Genomic DNA, 21,937 nt, shown 5'->3' on the forward strand with positions numbered 1-21,937 from the left:
CAGAGCAGGAGACATAGTAAGGCCCTTGATAAGGTTCCACATGGTAGGCTGCTCTGGAAGGTTGGATTGCATGGAATCCAGGGCAAGCTGGAAAATTGGATACAAAATTATCTTGATGGTAGGAAGCAGAGGGTGATAGTGGAAGGATGTTTCTCAGACTGAAGGCCAGTGACTAGTGGAGTGCCTTAGGTATCGGTGTTGGGCCCATTACTGTTTGGATGAGGAAGTACAAGGCATGATTAAGTTTGCTGATGACAATAAAATAGGCGGTATTGTGGATAGTGAGAAAGGTTATCAGAAAATGCAGCAGAGCCTTGATCAGTTGGGGAAGTGGGCTGAGAAATGGCAAATGGAATATAATGTAGATAAGTGTGAGGTCTTGCATTTTGGAAAGTCAAATCAAGATAGGAGTTTCATGATGAATGGTAATGTCTCAAGGAGTGTGGTGGAACAGAGGGAGTTTGGAGTTCAAGTTCACATTTCTCTGAAAGTGGAGTTATAGGTAGACAGGGCAATGAAGAAGGCTTTTGGCACACAGGTCTTCATCGGTCAGGGCACGGAGTAAAGAAGTTGGAAAGTTATGTTGCAGTTATACAGGGCTTTGGTGAGTCTGCACTTGGAGTGTTGCATTCAGTTTCAGTCACCTTGTTATAGGAAGGATGTTATTAAACTGGAAAATGTGCAGAAGAAATTTACAAGGATGTTGCCTGGACTCAATGGTCTGAGTTATAGGGAGAGGTTAGACAAGCAAGGACTTCTTTCTTTAGAGGATAGGACTTTAGAGGGGGGACTTTATAGAGTGTATAAGATCATGCGAGGCATGGATAGGGTGAAGGTACTTGGTATTTTTGCCAGGTTGGGATATCAAGGATTACGGACACCACTTTAAGGTTAGAGGGAAAAGAATAAACGGAACCTGAAAGGCAACTTTTTTACACAGAGAGTGGTATGCATATGGAATGAGCTGCCAGTAGAAGAAGGTGAGGTGGGTACATTAATAACATTTAAAAGGCATTTGGACAAATACAGGGATAGGAAAGGATTAGAAGGATATGAGCCAAGTGCAGGGAAATGGGGTTAACGTGGATGAACATTTTGGTTGGCATGGACCAGTTTGGGCCAAAGGGCCTGTCTCCGTGCTATAAGATTCCATGACTCTATGACTCTATGAGCCTCATAGCTCATTATCATCTTCCCAAGATAAATTTACCTACCATTGTTCCTCCAATGATGTTTGCTTAGTTGTAAATACTTTGATTATGCTAATATAAATGAGCTTTGCTAATTAGCATAATATCTTAGAGGAACATGTTGTCAGATGCCTGAGGTCAATGTTATCTAGGGAACAATCTGTGTTTATTGGATCCATGGTCATTCAAGATGAATCTGTAAAATAAAATGAAGTTTGAACACTGCAGGGAGGTACATAACCAAGAATAATACAAAGAAGTGCAGGAATTGGACTATGATATGCCAGAACAAATGCAGAAGCTAAAATAAAAAAAGGAGTGTGAGATACAGGGAGCTGTTTTCAAATGCAGATAATATTGGGACTAATTTCTGCCATAAGATACAAATTTTTGAGTGCATGTCATTACTCTAAATGTAAAAAATATATTTTTTTTCCCAATTGACAGCCTTGCTATCTGTTCTGAAGGGGAGAGTGGACATCTAGAGTTTGTGATCCAGGTTGGAACAATGGGATAGAAGAAAGAAATGAGCTCCCACAAATAGACTTCAAGGATAGGAAATTTACAAGCAGAATTTCAAAAGTAGCAATGTCTACATTACTCCTGGAATCATACAGTATCAGAATGGAAGAACAGAGCAGATGAAGGTGTGGCTAGAAAACCTATGCAGGAGGGAGAGCTTAAATTTCTGAGGTACTGGAACCATTTCTGTAGGAGCTGCAACCAGCCCATATTAAATGAATTGTGCCTAGACAGGAATGGGACAAATATCCTCATGGGGAGGTTTTCAAATGCTGTTGGGGCAGATTTAAATTGATTTAACGGGGAGATGGGATCCTGACATATAATTCAAAGAAGAGAAAGGCTGAGATGGAATTAAAAGTTAAAACCAACAATTGTCAATCTAGAAGGCAGATAAAACATTTTGCAAGTCTAAATCTAATCTATTTTAATGCAGGGAGCCTGAGAATTAAAATAGATGAGAAGGGGGCGCAGATAGGCATGTGACGGCATGATATCGTAACTATCATCAAGACCTGGCCTGAAGATGGTCAGAATTGGCAGCTCAACATGACTGGTTATAGGACATTCAGATAAAATGGCAGGGGGATTTACAATGTAGGTGTAGGAATATTCACGTCTGTGAGGAGTGATTATGTCTTAGAAGGATCATCAAATAAGTCAGAAAGAGATGGAGATCAAATACATAATCATATGTCAGAGAAGTGTAAGAATAATAAGGCAGTAGTAGTGGGGAATTTTAACTACCAAAAGATGAACTGGGATAGGTTTTGTGTGCGAGATAGAGACGAAACAACATTCTTCAATTGCAGGAGAGTTTTTAGTCAGTATGTAGAAATCCTAACAAAGGAGGAGCAGTTCTATACTTAATGTTTGGAAATCCTCTTTGGCCAGAGGACTCTATGACTGCTAAAATTGTTCCATTATTGAAAGAAAAGGAATGAAGAAAGAGATCAGCAAATTACAGGTCAGTCCGTCTAACCTCAGTGCTAGAGATATTATTAGAATTCAAAGGGACAGAGATATTTACACTATGAGAGACACAGATTTATCAGCGATAGCAAGTCATGTTTGACAAATTTCATTGTATTCTTTGAAGAGGTAGCTAGGAGTGTTGATGAGGATTAGCATTTAATCTGGTCCAAATTGACTTTAGCTAAGATTTTGATAAGCAGACAGACTGGTCAAGTAAGAGTCCATGGGATCTGAGGCATGTTGGATTCCAAGTTCACTAAGAGGCAAAAAAACAGGGATTCATGGTAGACAGGTGTTTCTATGGCTGTAAGTCTGTTAACAGGATGGTTCCACAGGGTTTGTGCTGAGGCCCGGCTGTTCGTGAGGTACATTCGTGTTTTGGACTTAAACATAGAGGGATTGATCAAGAAATTCATGGAAACACAGGAATAAGGAGGATGATAGCTGTACACTGCTGGAGGATATCAGTGGACTGGTCAGGTAAACAGATTATGGGATCAAGAATGAAAAAAAAGACTGTGAGAAAAATAGATCTGTTGTCCCAAGAATTCATTATACGTTTGCATTTATGGAATAGCATTGAATTTAAAAGTAACCTGAGCAATGATACAATATTTATAACCTCTAAGCACCAAGACATCTAATTATATGGGATATTTGAGCTTAGTAACATAAGTATATGCCATCTATGTTTGCAAATTTTGACATTTTCGTTCCAAAATACATATTTGGCCTTGCTTCTAAATGCTTTGACATATTTGATTTGTTTCTGGTCCATATAGGAAACAATCTTTATCCCACAGCCATACTAATCCATGTATTAGCACATCAACTACTTTAACCATTTCAGGAGGAGCAAATTAGTGCTGATGCTGGAATCAACATTGGAAACAAAAAAATGCTAGAGATTACTGCGAGTGAAGCAGTTGGTTTCTCTCCATAGAGTTGAAAGTGTATTGCTGGAAAAGCACAGCAGGTCAGGCAGCTTCAGGAATGAAGTGCTCCGGCCTGAAACGTCGATTTTCCTGCTCCTCAGTTGCTGCCTGGTCTGCTGTACTTTTCCAGCAACATACTCTCAACTCTGATCTACAGCATCTGCAGACCTCACTGTCTCCCATTCTCTCTATGGAGGCTGCCTGATAGGATGTGATCTCCAGAATTTCTTTGTTTAACCATTTCAGTATGAGTATCATGGTCCTTAACTTTTAAGTTTTGAAACAGAGTGAAAAGAACAAAACATTTCAACAAAGGAAATTACAGTGTTCTCACAAAGTCAGCAATGTATCTAGCAAAGGAGATTCTAAGTTTTCATTAAAAATCAGTTGACATGAAATTAGTCTTCATCAGTCAGCATGAAACAGACTTTTCACCAAACAGCAGCCTATTTTACATAAGAGCTGGGTTTCTATTTTCTTCAGTTCAGCAGAATAAACTGATGTGCTGCCACGTAAAGCAGGTTTCCAATTCACTATGCTGTTGGTGTACATTACTTGACAAGGACCAATTTCATCTCAGGTGTCAGTTTTGTAACTCTAAAGGATGATATCACCAACAGAGTTTTTAAGGCAGTTTCAAGTGACATTGAAGAGTTGCAACAAAATAAAAAATAGCTCAACTTTAATAGAGACATTATTGGAGTATTAAATACACTAGCTTTGCAACTCTGTGAATGCCTGTTGTTTGCCATCTAGTATGGGGTAGGAGTAGAAGGAGTGATAAGTTCCATATGATGATAATTTTAATAATGTATATGGAATCTGCAAAGATCTGAACAGAAAAATTACATCTAAATGGGTACACATATATTTTGAAACTATGATCTATTTTTGTACAAGTCCTTTAAAAATGTCTCATATAAATTAAAATAGAATTAACATGCAAAAAGCTCAGTGGATTATAGCAATGTGATTGAGTGCTTATGTTTTGTTGGCTCCATTCCAAAGATGACTTTTAACAGTCAAGGATAAAATTGAACTAATTTATCTAATCGTATGCAAGAGTTGTGTGCATATATGTTATGCATGAATGTCTTTTTGATGTTCTAATATTTTTATTCCAATATAGTCTGTTAATCTTATCCAGTATTGTCTACTCTGTTCAATATAACAGTCATAGCAAACTCATATGATTCACCTGTGAGAAACAAAGCTCACTCACTTCAATAATTTCAGTCCGAGACAAGATCTGAAGCAATCAGTATATTTATTGTACGCTTGCAAGCGTGGTGCCTGGAATTGGCACACAGAGTTTAGCAAGTACATATCTTATATAGGATTCACTACTCCAAACCTGGTGCCCATTACTATTGTTTATCTCTTGCCTTATCCAGCCTTGTGCATAACAAAGTATAAGTTTTACTCGGCCATTTCACCACATCCTGCTGTGGCCCATTGTTAGGTATATCCTTCTTCATGATTATTTACTTCCTCCACCTGTGCCATTTTCTCCCTTTCCCCAACCATATTGATCCTTATGACCTTTTAATTGGGGTTTGTTTTTGTGTTTTTGCAAAAGTGGGAAACAGATGCTTATAACTGTTGCTTGTGCAAGCATATCTGGCTTAACCCACATCCTCACAGCACCTTATCTATTTGTCTACCATTGTTAGCAGGCACGTTTCATTCTTACATTCACATTTTAGCTAATACAAAAACAATTATATATTTCCTCCACATAGTTTTCATTCTTGTTGACTCAGCTCTTGGTTGAAACAATTATACACTGGTATGAGTGCATTTACCTTGCATAAGTAATTATAATTGCAGAAGTAACACTACTTTACCTATATCCCACAACCATTGTTCACTAAGTAGGATGGACTGTTTATACTTCTACCTCTTAAAGCATCAGATAAAATTGTATCAGGCTGGAATGAAAAGAATTTCCTTTTTTTGTCTACACTTGACATCCTACATAAAACTATTTGAACAATCTGAAGGAGATTTAATGGCTCTGGAAGTGAATGAAAGTCCATTGCTCAAAGCTCACCAAAAGGATATGCATAAACAAACATCTAATTGAGAAAACAAACAACAATTTGCATTAATACAGTATGTCTAATGTTTTAAAAAAAGCTAAGTGCAAGGATTCGGCAAAATGGCGGTGATTCTGTAGAACTGCTGTGGACAGCTCTGCCTAACAGCCAAGGCATACTGGTTTTTTTTGCCATTCCTGGCCAACTTATGTGGTGGAATTATTAGTTTAAAAACTTACAGATCACATATTTGTTAATATTTGGGAGTGGGAAGGATGCCAAAGGGAAAAGGAACAAGCAAACAGCAGCAGGGAGGACACTTCCCTGCAGCACCTACAACACCAGAGACTGCAGCAGTAGCAGCCTCTCCTGACACCCACCCCAGGGACCTAACAGACTCACAGGAATTGGCTGCAGTGACAGAGAGACTTACCTTGAAAGTTGGGGCTGCGATTAAGGAGATCTATGGCGAGATTCGTGCCCAGGTCCACTGTCTTTTGGATCCAACAGTAGACAGGATGCCTTGTGGGCCCCCAACTATTTCTTCGCAGGCCAAGCAGGTGGTTGCAGAAGCATGAGCAGGACATCCAGGGCCTCAGGGAATGGCTGGAAGAGGTGGAGGGTCGAACTAATGCCTCAGAAGCTGCGATGGAGTCCTCATCCAGTCAGATCCAAGTGCTTGAGCAAGAGGTGCGGGCCTTGCAAGACCATATCAACAGCCTCGAAAATCGAGGTCGGAGGATAAATCTCCAAATTGTTGGGCTCCCTGAAGGTGAGAAAGATGAACAGACAGTCAGCTTCTTTGAAAACTGGCTACCAAAGGTTTTGGGCCTTCACATCGAGTCCAGCAGGTTACAAATTGAAAGGGCTTATCGGGTTACAGTGCACACGTCAGGGCTGGTGCAGCGCCCCTGCTCAGTCCTAGTGCACTTCCATTCATATAAGGAAAAGCAAAAAGTCATAGAAGCTTCCAGATTCCTGGGAAAAGATCCACGGGCACCGTTGTACAAGGGGTCAAAAATCATGTTTTTCCAGGATCTCTCTGTAGCTGTAATACAAAAGAGGAAGTCCTTCGATGAAGTTAAAAAGAGGCTGAGGAACCTGGGCCTTCAGTACACCATGAGGTACCCTGCAGTGCTCCATTTCAGCCATGAGGACTCAGTTTATACACTTGACTCAGTGGATAAAACTAAAAACTTTGTAGACACTTTACAATAGACAGATTGGCCTGCAGAATACGGTTAATGTTTGTTCTCTTTTCTATCATACCCCATGTTTTCCCTTCCTTTTTTTAAAATTCCTTTCTTTCTCCCTAATAATTTTCTTTTTGGAAAGGGGGGAAAAGACCTTGGAATAAGTTGTTCCTTTTTTTTAAATAACTGGATTTTCTGATGGGAAATTTTGTGGATGTTCTCTATTATCTCTCCCCTCTTTTTTTTTGTTTCTTCTGTTTCTCTTTTAGTCACAAGTAAGGGTGACATGAAGCCAGGGATGGGTGGAGTACTCATCCTGACTTGGTCTTTTTTCTGTTGATTTAAGGATCATCTCCTTGTTTTTTTTCTGGCCTAAGGCTGGGGCACAGTCAGGGTTTGAAGGAGCTGTGAAGGAGGGGATGAGTAGGGTGAGTGCCCCCTATGGGCAGGGGGAAGAGTCTTCCATTCAAGGTTTTATCGTTGTTTTTTGTAGTTTTTTGGTAGTAATAGTTGTTTATAGTTATGATAGAGTAGTTTTTATATATATAGTTATTCGACTCAATGAATCTTTATTTACTTACACTTGGCACTTTGTAAGTAAGATTCTCCCTCCCCGGGGTTCAAGGGGATATGGCTAAGTGTCTTATTAAATGATGCACCTGGAACATTAAGGGAAGTCATTTGCCTGTTAAAAGGAAAAAAGTGCTTTCTAGCCTTAAGAGGGAAAGAGTTGATATTGCTTTGTTGCAGGAAACCCATCTTCATGATGGAGAACACATGAAATTACAACAGGGGAGTTATGACTGGATATTCTTTTAATTCTTTGCTACTAAAAGTAGGGCAGTGGCGGTACTTATCCAGAAAAATCTTCTGTTCAAATTATTAGAGCAGATGAAAGATGAGCAAGGACAGGTTACGATACTTAAAGCCCTGATATATGGACAGGAAAATGGCATTTTAAATGTCTACTATCCTCCGGCGCATCCCCTCAAATTTTTGATTTGTGCTTTCTCTAAGTTGAGTGCTTTTGGAACACGGCACATTATTATGGAGGGGGGGAGGGGAATTTCAATTGTCTTTTGGATCCAACAGTGGACAGGATGCCTTGTGGGCCCCCAACTATTGCTTCGCAAGCCAAGCAGGTGGTTGACTTACGTGAGGAGGTGGGGCTGGTGGATATTTGGAGAAGTCTTCACCCTACCGGCAGGGACTTCACCTTTTTTTTCAAATGCACATAAATGTCACACGAGGATTGACCTCTTTCTGGCTCCCTCAGCCCTTCTGGATTGGATTATGGGTTGTAAAATTGGGAATATAGCTACCTCTGATCATGCAGCAGTGTATTTGGAGGTTAAGGCCAAGAGTGAGGGGCTAGGTTTGTGGCACTGGCATTTGGACCATTTTCTCCTTAAGGATTCCAAATTTGTGGAATACATATTGAAGGAGTTTCAGGAATTGTTGACTATCAACTCAGGCATGGTTAGTAGTCATCTATGCTACGGGAGATTGCTAAGGCCGTTACTAGGGGGTTAGCTATTTCCTATTCGGCAAGTCAGAAACGACAGAAGGGGGAACAGCAGCACCTGCTTGAAACGCGGTTGAAAGCCACCGGACATTTTGCGCAGCCTTCGGTGACTAAATACAATGGATCACGGCCCTCCGGGCTTCCTTGAATTCAATACTGACACAAAACGCAAAGAAAGAACTTGCTTTTGCTAGACAAAAGTTGTTCGAATATGGGGATAGGCCAGGGAATTATTTAGCGTACCTGACTAGGAAAAAGCATGCTCCCTAGTCCATTACTGCAATCAGAGACAGTGCCTTACATACGATGCTAAAAAGATTAATGAGGCTTTTCAGAGCTTTTAATCTGAATTGTATCGGTCTGAAGGTTGCGAGGACAGGAGGGCTAAGATCAAGACCTTTTTTAAGAACCTGGACCTCCCAGGGGTAACCTTGTAACAGGCCTATCTCCTTAATGCCCCCTTGATAGTTCAGGAAATACAGAAGGTAGCTAAGCAACTTCAGAGTGGGAAAGCGCCTGGCCCTGATGGTCTTCCGGGTGAGTTTTATCAGGAGTTTATAGGGATTCTGTCAGGGCCAATGTTGGAGATGTACAATCACTCCTATATGCATGAATGCCTACCGCCATCTTTGAAAGTAGCTAATATTTCCCTAATTCTTCGGAAGGGGAAGGTTCCTGAAGATTGTGCCTCATACAGGCCCATCTCTCTATTAAATTCAGATTTCAAGATTCTGTCCAAGATCCTGGCGCTGAGATTGGAAAGGGTGTTGCACCATATTATTAAAGTGGACCAGACAGGCTTTATAAGGGGCCGAAGGTTGTGTAATAATATTAGAAGGTTGCTGAATATGGTCCAAGTTGTCAGCAATGATTGCTTCAGGGGTTGGTGATTTCCTTAGATGTAGAGAAAGCATTTGACCGGATGGAACGCCATAGCTTTTTTACGTCTTAGAACAGTTTGGGTTGGGTGGGGTCTTTGCTAAGTGGGTAGAAGTTTTATATTGCCGCCCTCTGGCCACAGTCATCACCAACGGGGTGAAGTCTGGGAATTTTAGGATTGGTAGGGGTAGTCGGCAAGGTTGCCCCCTCTCACCGTTGTTGTTTACGTTGGTGATAGAGCAGAACGTCCACATAACCGTTCCGGAAGTGGGATCGAGGGCACACAAGATTACACAGTATGCAGATGATATTCTTCTGTTTTTATCGAAGCTGATGACCTCCATACCCCACTTGATACAATGTATCAATTCATTTGGGGCTATTTCAGGATATAAGATTAACTTTGCAAAATCGGAGACTGTGCCTTTGGGGAACCTTAAGGATGTGCCAGAAGTTGAAGGTAGCCCTAAGTTCCCTTTTAAGTGTCACGGGCAGGGTTCCGGTACCTAGGCATTTTTATTACCCCCAAGTTTGATCTGTTATTTCGGACTAACTTTGCTCACTTGCTCGACAATATTAGGCGAGATCTCCAGAGATGGGAGGCTCTTCCAATTTCATGGCTGGGCTGAATATCTCTCATTAAGATGAATGTTCTTCCTCGTTTGCTTTATCCCATGCGTATGTTCCCTATAATGTTTCCCAGGTCAATGCTGCAGAAGCTTATGAGGTGATTTGGTTCCTTTGTCTGGCATTGTGAGCGGCCCCTCATCAAACTTACTAAATTGCAGTTGCCTCATGGAGGAGGAGGAGTTGACTTCCCAGACATCAAAAGGTATCAATTGAGTTCCTTGCTGTCCTTTGTCTGCGATTGGGTCGGTAACGATCCAAACTCAATATGGCTGGATATCGAGGCCTCCCAGGCAAAGTGCCCTCTTATTAACCTGTTGTTCATGGATAAGATGAGGACAGCTATGGACCACTGCCGGAACCCCATTGTCATTACTACAGTCAAGGCATGGAGGGCAATGTGTCAGAGTGAGGGTTGCTTATCCAAGACTTCGCCACTCACATCTATAGTTGGCATGCCAGGGTTCTGACCAGGGATGATGGACTCAGGGTTCAAACTATGGGCAGCAAGAGGAGTTTCTATCTTGGGAGACTTGTTTGAGGGGGTGGTTATGATGTTTTTTGAGCAACTGAACTGCAAATACAGGTTGCCCAGCAGAGATCGTTTCCATTTTTTTTTGAGTTAGGGATTTCATGAGGAAGAAGACTACCTTCTCACTAAGCCCTATAAGCCCAATACAGAGAGGTTGTTACTATGCTCCACAAGCACCCTTTCGGTTAGTACCCTCTATCACCTGCTGGGTGGCGGGGCCTGGCAGGATATTAACTGGTTATGTGAGGTCTGGGAGCAAGAGCTGGGAGTGAAGATCTCTTCTGAATCATGGGAAAACATATGGGAGAATACTTGAAAGATCTCAATCTGTAATAGGACATGCGCTACGCAGTTAAAAGTTCTCATCTGGCACCAGACCGTCTGCCGAAGTTTAAAAAAGGGGTATCTTCAGGGTGCCTCAAATGTAAAATAAGTGCAGGTACTCTTAGCCAATGCTTCTGGACATGCCACAGGCCCTGTGTTTATTGGAGCGCTGTGGTGGGATAGATAGGGAGGGTATTGAGGACTGAAGTCAAAATAGACCCGATATCTCTCCTCTTAGGTCTATGGAATTTACCATCTTTAGACGGGCATGGGAAGAAACTATTTAGTATTCTTGCATACTGTGCACGGAAGAATATTCTGATGAATTGGGTGCCTCAGAACCTGCCGGCCTTGCTGGGATGGCAGAAATTAATTATGGAGCACATTCCCTTGGACATTTTTACAAACATGGTGCACCACACAACAGACAATTTTTATAAGACATGGCAGCCCTACTTGAGTTATTTGGATATAGATTTGTCAGTTATCTTAACTAGGGTGTTTATTTAACCAGGATGATTGGATTTGTCAAGTTCTGGGCGCTGGAGGGGCCGTCCCAAGTTAAAATGTATGTATGTATACGTTCGGCACAAAGCTCCCGTTCCTTTGTTTGGGAGCTTTGCGCCGAGCATAGCTGTTCTGTAATTTGTGGGGGTTTTTTGGTTTTGTTTTTGCTTTTCTATCTTTTTTTGGTGTTGCTTTGCACAGTGTTAGGGTTTGCTTTGAATTATAGGCTATGTTAGTTGTTAGTAGATAGTAGTAATGTAATTTGGGTTTTTTTTATTATAACGATATTTGTTATTGATTTTTTTTCAAAAGTATATGTTTGTAAAGTTAGAAAAATTTGCTAATAATTATATTTACAAAAAAAAACTAAGTGCTCTGACACCAGAAAAGAAACTAATTAGGCAAAAGGAGGATAATAAACTTGAGTAGTTCTACAAACCTGGTTATAAAAAATGAATTTTGAGGGTGAGTCTTTAAGGGGAGAGGGTGATAGAAAGGTAGTGAGGAAGAAAATGAGACTGTCCTGAAAAATTGGGGCAGGTGTTGTTGTGAAAACAAAGTTTTATCAAATGGTTACATTTTGAACTGCCTCTTTTTTTGTTCAAGGGAAAATGTGACCCACCACTAGTTCTGCCTGATTCCAAAGTTTTGCTCTGGATAAATCCTAGAAGGAATCTTGTGAAAAGTCACAGCCAAGTTTAAAACTTAAAAAGCAAAGGGCAGACAGCTCATTAAGGCAGATAGACTTAAGGGTGGAATCTTAGAGGCCTGAAAGACATGGACTATGGTGAGAAATGTAGAATAATTACATAAAAAGTTAGGTGAGGTCCTTATCAATGTCAGGAGCAACTCCTGCATCATTGAATGGGAGGCAATGCCTTAGTGGTATTAACGCTGGACAGTTAATCCAGAAACCCAGCTAATGATCTGAGGACATAGCTTAGAATCCCATGATGGCAGATTAGTGGAATTTGAATTCAATAAGTCTCTGGAAATAAGAACCCAATGACTATGAAACAGTTGTGAATTGTTGGAAAAACCAATCTGGTTCACTCATGCCCTTAGGGAAAGAAACTGCTACCCTTACATACAACTTCAGAGCCACACAATGTGGTTGACTCCTAACAGCTCTTTGGGCAATTAGGAATGGACAATAAATGCTGGCCTAGCCAGTGCTACCCTCATCATATGAATAAATAAAATAAAAAGAATTCCAGGTCCAAATGTGGGGGTGGGGGGAGATTCACTAGGGAGTGACAAGATGTTTATTAATGGGGATTATTGCTTGTCGTCAGCCTCATTATTTGCAAATCTCAAGTCAATAATATGTAGCTTCCTATTCTACCACCTTCCGTAAGGAAACTAGTTGTCAACAATTCCCAATATTAAAGTCAAAGCAGATACTTGGCAACTTCAGGTCACCACTTGCTCCTCCAGATTGCCATCTTGAACACCTGAAGACATCAAAACAACATTTCTGGGTTCCCTCAAGGGTACCTGCTGCACTGGTTAGGACCTTATGCAATCTGTGATCCACTTTCTGATTGCTTCTGCATGTTAAAGCTGCAATTCAGGGCACACCAGCAACTAGCTTTGAACTGCTGTTGTAAGACCATTCTGCACATTGGGACAGGTACCTTGCTCATGGAATGCACCAGGCTGTATCTCAAGGCTATTTGCTTGTTCTCTTAGTGTTCACTCACCTTGAACCTACCCAGATGCTCATGGCATCCTTGCCTTTCCTTGCCTTGCCTTTTTAAGGTTTCCTGCCCACAACGCAACCCAGCCAAAGCTACCAGGCTGACATTATCTTTATCTTGCCTTGCAGCTTATCACAGACATGAAGACAAGATGCTCATTATGGTGGTGAGCAATCCCCAGTCATTTGATGGAGACAGCCATTAGTCAGAGATTTAAAGCACTATAGTTTAAATCACATCAGTAATCCTTTCTTCTTCTCTATTCTTTGCTAAAAAAACATTTTTCATTGCATAGTTGTTTTGCTGTTAATGATGAAGCCTGGTATAGACTGATTTTGTCACAAATTGGTCATGATGGTGCTTTAATTGGGCTTGTTCACATTTGTGATGATCTGTGAAACAGTGGGACTTTATTATTGGTGCACTCTTCCCCGTTAAGCCAGGACACTGAAAAGAGGAACAAGGAGATACAGATAAGAACAATATATTATGGATGCCAAATCTGAAATAAAAAAGAAATATTTGAGATACTTGGCAGGTTTGGTGTAATCTGTGGAGAGACAGAAACAGAATTCTTGACTTGATTCCAATATAACTTCTTCAGAACTCAGTGCTGCTGTGTGTGAGAAAAGCAGGGATGTTATGAATTAGAGAGCAGATTGCTGGTGAGAATGGACTCTGATCGATGTTATGTAAGTTCAAAGACTAAAAAGTTGGCTTTGGGTGCCTCATTACTGAAATTGATTCGATGCTCAGGAGCATGGAGTGAAAAAACTTTTATGGGAACTCAGGTAGACTTCCACCTGTGAAATAACAGAAGAAAGACTGTTGATATACTAGAAGGGACTCAAGATGTTCAAAATAAGATGACCTTTCTATTGAGCCTGCAATGTAATGTGTCATGATGTGGTGGAATTATTAGTAAGCTAAAGAAACTCTGTAATTTATGTTTGTGGGAACTAATGCACTCATGTTTAATTGATGTGTATTTTAGTTAACTTTTTTACAATAAATAGTTTAAATCATGAAACCTGGAGTGTGATCCTTTGCATTAGACACCGAGAATTCAAATCTATTTAAAAGTTATTGGTCTTTATTGGGAGTGTAACAGTACAACTGTTGCACACAGAAACACGTCTAATAGTGTGATGACTGCTCATTTGAATGATTTCTGCTTGCAGCCAATGCTAACTGTGTAGTTTATTGAATGCACACATCTGTTAAAGCTAATGTGTATTACTTAAAGTTAGACTGGGTCTCTGAAAGAGAGGTGTTATGCTGGAGCAGGTGGTAGAAGGCATGCAGGCAGTAAATCTGCCCTGTGATACAGTGAGGGGGGTAACAAGTTTCTATAGATGTTGCAATGAAGGACTCATAGAGTCATACCTTTGGTCCAACTTGTCCAATGCTGACCAAGTTTCCCTTGAAGGAGAAGGTGGAAAGTACAGGAGGAGTTCTGCAGAAGGCCTTCTGGGCACACACTTAGAAAACAGTGGGAGCAGAGGGCCATAGGTGTCAATGCTAGGGGTCAAGCACCAAGGATCTGAATATAAAATTGCAAAAAGTCTAACAACCATATCAGTGGTCAAAGTCAAGAAATGTATAATTAAAATGCCAAATCCTACCAACTGTGTCGTTAGACTCAAATGCTGCTCAAATCATCACATCCCATATATATAATCTATTAGTCAGATCTCGTATATTACACTCAACATTTAAACCCAACCTCACGTGCATGATAAGGGACTGAAGGCAGCAAGGAATGGGTTCCATTGCCAAATCAGCCTTCAAAGTATTTGAATAAACATGTAGAATGAATGATTGGATGATAATGGCAGGCTTGCTTGAAAGCCATAACACAAGCAGCAGTGGAAGCTCAAGTTGCTGCTACCAATAACATCCTGGTTTGTGGCATGCAGACTCAGGCTGCTGCCATTGTGACTCACAATTTCAGTGCTCAAAAATGTTTCCAATTTCCCACAGTGGCCTGGCAACCTGAGGAAGGCAGAGGATGAGATTTTAGGGGTTCCTGCATTAATTTTTATATCAATTGGAGTGCCAGTGGACTGGAGGACAGCTAACGAAATATTATCATTCAGAATGGGTGGTAGGGGCAAGCCAAGAACCTAAAGGCCAGTAATCTAACATCATTGGTAGGGAAGCCATACTACAAACAATTCTGACAACAGACTTAACCTCCACTTGGAGAGGCATGGAGTAATCAAGAACAGTCAGCATGGCTTTTTCAGGAGAAGCTCGTGTCCAACAAATTTGATTGACTTTTTTGAGAGTGTGACTAGATAAAACATATTTAATCATGTCTTTTCAGTAAGGCTTTTAACAAGGTATCCAATGATAGACCAGTTAAGAAGCTAACCGCCCATAGGATCCAAGGAAATTTGCAAATTATATTCAAAACTGTCTTACTGGCAGGAAGTAGAGGGTGATGATTGAAATACGTTTTGTTATTGTAGGTCTGTGTCTGATGGTCCACCATGGGGTTCGGTGCTGGGTGTCTTGCTATTTGTTGTGTACATTAATAGTGATCTAGACATAATTGTAGAGATATGATCAGTAAGTTCACAGATGACACAAATAATTAGTGGTGTGATACACATTGAGGGGGGTGGCTTTAGACGACAGGATGATATAGATGGGCAGGTTAGATGAGATGAACAGTGTCAAATGAAATTTAATCCTGAAAAGTCTAAGGTGAACAAAAGTGTACAAAACAATTTTAATATATTAATTGAGAATTTCTTTCAAGATTAAGTCACCATCTGGCATAGGACTTGATAATTATAAAAGAGAGTATTTTGTCTTTAAATGCAATCAAGTGTAACAGATTGCAAATTAAGCTTGTTATTTCATTCTAATAATTTCTGAGATTTTCAAAACAATTCTTAATGCTTCATTGAATAAATCCAGTTGTGTTAGTCCTATCTGTGTATGACATTAATTGTAGCTTCTATTAAAGAGTTTTTGGGTGGATTGTTAAGCCTGGAACAATTTAATGTGAATCAGTGTCAAGCACTATCATCTGAATTGCAGTTAACTCAAATGTAAAATGGGAACTCTCAGTTAAAATTTCTATTCTCATTCTAAATAACCTATAATACCAATTTAATATTCCAAGGAGTCCATGCACCATGGGTGCCCAATTAAGTTTAGACATCATAGAGTCAGAGAGTCATAGAGCTGTAAAGCATGGAAACAAACCCTTCCGTCAGCTTGTCCACGATGACCAGCTATGATAAATTAATGTAGTCGCATTTGCCAGCATTTGGCCCATATCCTTCGAAATCATTCCTAATCATATACCCATCCAGGTGCCTTTTAAATTTTGTAATTGTACCAACCTCCACCTCTTCCTCTGGCAGCTCATTCCATACACTAACCACCCTCTGCCCCTTAAGCCCTTTTTAAATCTTTTCCCTCTCACCTTAAACGCCTTCTCTGCCTTCAGATTAATTTATGCTTAATTCGAAGTGTTCAATAGATGGTGTATGATTTGTGGAGGTATTGAAAATATAGTAGTCTTTAACAGCTTTAGAAGTGGTGAACAGCCAGAAAAGATAATATTTTCTGTTCTGTTTTGAAGAGTAGCTACTCGCATAGACCCGCTTACTGTTTTCAAATATCTTCCATATAAGCTGCAGTAGAGACTTCAGAAAAATAATCTATTTGTCCTGATGAAGACTTTCTTTTATTTTTCTGGGAAACATGCTGCTCATCCAGACAGAGAGAATGTAGTCATTAGTTAACAAGTGCCCAGACCTCTGCAGCAGTCTCAAGGTCCACTGCCAACACTGCACCACAAAGATTGACATCCTGGCCAACACCAAAGCCTCCTACAAAGCCTCCTACAAAGCCAACTGCATTGGATGAGTCACATTACCCAGATGGATGACAGTTGCTTATCAAGATCTGATTGTAGGGAGAGCTGACCACTTTTAAATGGAACAGAAGTGTCCGAAAGGAACACTTTGAAGATCCTCAGAAGAAGTTCTTCTCCATTAGCCACACCAGCCATTACAACTAGCAAGTGCAGTCCACGGTGTGGGTGGCACGGTGGCGCAGTGGTTAGCACTGCTGCCTCACAGCGCCAGAGACCTGGGTTCAATTCCCACCTCAGGCGACTGACTGTGTGGAGTTTGCATGTTCTCCCTGTGTTCTGTGTGGGTTTCCTCCGGGTGTTCCGGTTTCTTCCCACAGTCCAAAGATGTGCGGGTCAGGTGAATTGGCAATGCTAACTTGCCCATAGTGTTAGGTAAGGGGTAAATGTAGGGGTATGGGTGGGTTGCGCTTCGGCGGGTCGGTGTGGACTTGTTGGGCCGAAGGGCCTGTTTCCACATTGTAAGTCATCTAATCTAAAAATATATCATGATACCTGGATATGCAATATCTGTAATGCTGCAGACACCTTTCAGATTGACAATGAGCAAGCATCAAATGGAAAAGGAGGAGAAGAATAAATCTAATTGTACCCAGTGACTATCCTCCACTTCCACCTGTTGTGAGAGAATCCGTCAGCCACAGAATTGTCTGACTAACTAGCAGCTAGCCTAAAACCACCAAGTACAATCTTCCTAAAATCTTTTTCCACCAACCAGCACCAAGACAGAGTTGAGAGTGTGTTGCTGGAAAAGCACAGTAGGTCAGGCAGCATCCAAGGAGCAGGAAAATCGATGTTTCAGGCTAGAACCCTTCATCAGGAAGTCCATTTTGGGCTCCGGTCAAAAATGTGAATTTTCCTGCTCCTCGGATGTTGCCTGACTTATGGTGCTTTTCCAGCAACCCACTCTCAACTCTGATCTCCAGCATCTACAGACCTCACTGTCTCCAACACCAAGAGAGAGGCAATGTTTTTCATATATAGGAGTGCAACAAGTGTTAACTGGTTAAAAGTATATCATGCCAACACAGAACACTGGTAAGTTACTATTGTTTGTTAAGCCAAGGTCACTTGAACTTTCAGGTTCTGGGATTGCTAACTTACATTAAGAGTTCCATCACTCAGTGACTGTCCAAATTCCATCAATGAGCTATGCTGGTTCATTTAAAATATGCCAAAACAGGTTGGAGAATCATCCATAGCCTGATTCAGGTGTGTTGAATAACTTAATGATGCATGTCACTATTAAATATTTCTCAATGTAAAATGAATTCTTCTCAGTTTGCTCAGGATTGACTTGATTCCCACTCATCCGCTCCACCCTCCCTACTGATCTATCACAATTACCCCCCCAACCTGCATCCACCCATCACTTTTCCACCTACCTTTCTCCCACTCCCACTCTCACTCTCCTATTTATTTCTCAGCCCCCATCAACCCCCCAACATTCCTGATGAAGAGTTAATGTAGAAACATCGACTCTCCTGCTCCTCGGAATGCTGCCTGACCTGCTGGGTTTTTCCAGCACCAAGCTTTTTGATTCTAATTCCAACCATCTCTAGCCAAACAAACCTTGCAGCTAATGTAACATCCAGAGTTTCCTGTACTCCTCCCCTGTCTAATGTAGGTGATTAGTAGTTGGTCACCCCAGAAGAAGTAGGATAGCTGCTAGAAAGATTTATAAAAGTGGTGAGAAATCATTAAAATCACAGTTATGGTTAAAATTGAATCAGAATTCAGTCATCACAATACAGCACCCAAAACTCAAGAGGTACCATTGCCAAGTTAGTTGAAAGAAAAGGATCGTAATATTGTTACAATGAAACAAATGATTTATTTATTATATTGTTCTTTTGCTTATATTTTCATTATTCCTCTGTGACAGGTCTGGTCATCAAGTCACTTTAATTTAGATGCCAGTGAGTCTGGCCTTGTGGATAAAGTAAAAGCAAAGGCAGGTTTTATTCTCCACCAAGTAAATTGTAAGATGGCCAAATAATTCCAATACGTCGTTTCCTCCCACAGTCCAAAGATGTGCGGGTCAGGTGAATTGGCCAAGCTAAATTGCCCGTAGTGATAGGTAAGGGGTAAATGTAGGGGTATGGGTGGGTTGCGCTTCGGCGGGTCGGTGTGGACTTGTTGGGCCGAAGGGCCTGTTTCCACACTGTAAGTCTAAGTCTAAGTCTAAGTCTAAGTCTAAGTCTGAAGGGTTATTATTGTTCATTTTGAAATGCAGACTGGATTCATCATCAATTCAGTCAACAGGACGCATTTCAGAATAACACTATTCTAACTCTATGCATAATTCACTTTGAAACAAAACAATATCAATGATACAAAAAGGACATTTCAATTTGATGATTGGGTTGAACTTATTATTATTTCCAGGAAAACAAAATAGAAAATGTGACATTTAAGCACCGCTGGTAGAATTAAAGAGACAGAAATCAACAAGGTCTAAGACATGGAATACTCATTGTAACCCTACTGAAAATTATTATTTGAACATTATTTAATGTATTCACTGTTACAAATGTAGATTTAATCTTTAAAAACTCTGTGAGTTCAGCAGCTAATAATTCTCTAACAATTATGTTAATCTGCATATATTTTTGCTTTGTAATATAACTAAAGAAATTTGGTACTTCAGTTTGGATCTTGATTAAAAACTCAGGACTCTGTGACGTGGAATTACCAACAGTGAAATAAGATTGCAGGTTACCTTAGGTTCTCAAGTAGTCTGGCTGAAATTCAATTTCAGATAGATTAATAATCACAGATTCCCTATCTAAATTATACTCATGATACTCATAACATGAAAGCACCATATGTAAAGAAGTTTTCAATGATTGTAATGGTTTATAAGATAAGGCAATAGTTTATGTTTTGGTGTTTATGTTAAGTATTGACCAGTGTGACTCAAGAAGTCCTCATTAGAATACTGAAAAAGATAACAGTGGGCTAAGAAGGTGTACAATTTGTTGGCCTCAGTTTTTAGGCCCTTTTCTTGGTCAGCTGAGCTGTATGTTTTTGCTTGCCTCTTTCAATGCCCTTCAAAATCATCTGTTTCCAGAGTTCACAGCCAGCAGCGACTATCTCTCAGTTGTCAGCTCATATTTTCATATCTCACTTGGAAGTGTCCTTGTATCTAAGGTTTGGGCACCCGGGAGGGGTGTGTCTGAGAGACCACTTCATTGTACAGCAGGTTTTCAGCCTTCATTATTCTGATGAGCATGACTGCATGAGCCAACGCAGACATTGTTGACTTCACAATGAGTGTATGCTAAATTGGTGGCCTTGCCCTGCCAAGAGATGCCAAGGAATATGTCCGATTGGAATTTGTTCAGCCTATTCTCCTGCCTGGCATGTATGGCTAGCACTCATCACTGTAGAAGAGTTCACTAAGGATGCAAGTTTGGTAGACTTGCAGTTTGGTGTTTCCTCAGTCAGCTTGCTGTTGTTCTAAACTTGGACATAACAAGTTGCAGTTATTGTGACGTATGTGTTGATCTTACATCAAGTACAGATTGTTGGTGATTAGGAAGCCTAGATACGTGAAGTTATCAAAGGCCTCCAACTTCATGTTGTCAATGCTGATCCATGGTGATTTGGCACATTCTGCATTATGACATTTGGAGTCCTAATGCTGATGGTCAAACTCAGTCTCTATATAGGTGTGAGGGAATCTGTCCACTTGCCTCTGAAAATGCTCCTCCAATAATAAAATGCTAGTCTGACATAGTCAGCAGACAATAGCTCTCCTATGAGAACTTGACACACCTTTACTGTGGATCTTAGACAAGTAAGATTAAACAGCTTTCCATCAGCTCTGGTATGTAAATCGACACCCTCTGTAGATGAATTGAATACTTTCAAGAAACAGGTATTTACACACAAATGGGTGTGCCTGTTTCTCACTTCATAGGAGGCAGTAATTAAATACCATTTTTAAAAACTGCCCCCCTTTTAGAGAAGCATTGCACCCCAACCATCCTTACTAACTTGGATCTACCTGCCGATCTTTAGGCTTCTCTTAACCTTCCGATACTTGCACTTGGCTTCTTGGTGAAACAACCAGTCAACTCGGTATTCCACATGCTTTGTACTTTTGCCCCCAGCTCACATTAACTGTATCACCAGTCACTACGCAATTATTTTGTGGACCCCTGAAAAGTCTCTCCAGGATTGGGAATGACAGCCCTGGGGAACAGAGTATGAGAATATGAGATCTCCAGGGACAGAAACCTAAGGGATGAAAGTTTGGAATTTGCAACAATTGCAAAGCCTGCATATATAGAGCTCAACAGAAGAAATTGACTCATTAAAATAACAAAAGTGCTCAGCACACCACAATACTAAGTAGAAATGAAGAAGAGGGCTGCCCACAGAGATTTAGTGAGCTCTCTGGCGTCACTTTCGCAGAGTACAATATTAATTTCATTCTGGTGCCACCTGATATTCAGGAATAGGGAAATCATCAAACAGACTTAACAATCATTCAGCTTTAAAAATTCTCATAAATAACAAGCTAGGAAGTTAAAAAGCACCAATTCTAATTAACTTCTAACCATTTTACAGACAGCAAAATAAAGATTGGGAATTCACATGAGATCAATATAGAAACTCAAATATCATGAACAAACTTGAATCCATTGCTGTCACAGACCAATCCTGCCTGAAGCATTTTTTAAAGCTTTCAAATGTTTCTACAAGAACAAAATCTGATTTATCATGAACAATCTGATGTCAGGATTCTTCATTAAATATACCTTATGGATTTTTTTTGCTTAAGTCATTTTGACTTATAAATTACATGTTAAACTGAATGTGAATCATAATAGTTAACTGGAAAGCATCAAATCACAATTTGGTCTAAGTAGGACACACTTTGCGTGATAGGTACAAATTTTAGAATGTGTGTGTGTGGGATTTCATGCTTCAGGCAATGATGTGGTTACCTAACTAAATTAGCAAACCATTCAAATTATCTAATAGTTAAAGGGAGATTTCTTTAAAAATCTAGTCGATGCTGTTTTTTATCCCTCCAGTGATGGCAAAAAGTATTTTATACTTTCATGTTAGCAATTGCACAAC

Source organism: Hemiscyllium ocellatum, chromosome 19, assembly GCF_020745735.1.
Source record: "Hemiscyllium ocellatum isolate sHemOce1 chromosome 19, sHemOce1.pat.X.cur, whole genome shotgun sequence".
Taxonomy (NCBI): Eukaryota; Metazoa; Chordata; class Chondrichthyes; order Orectolobiformes; family Hemiscylliidae; genus Hemiscyllium; species Hemiscyllium ocellatum.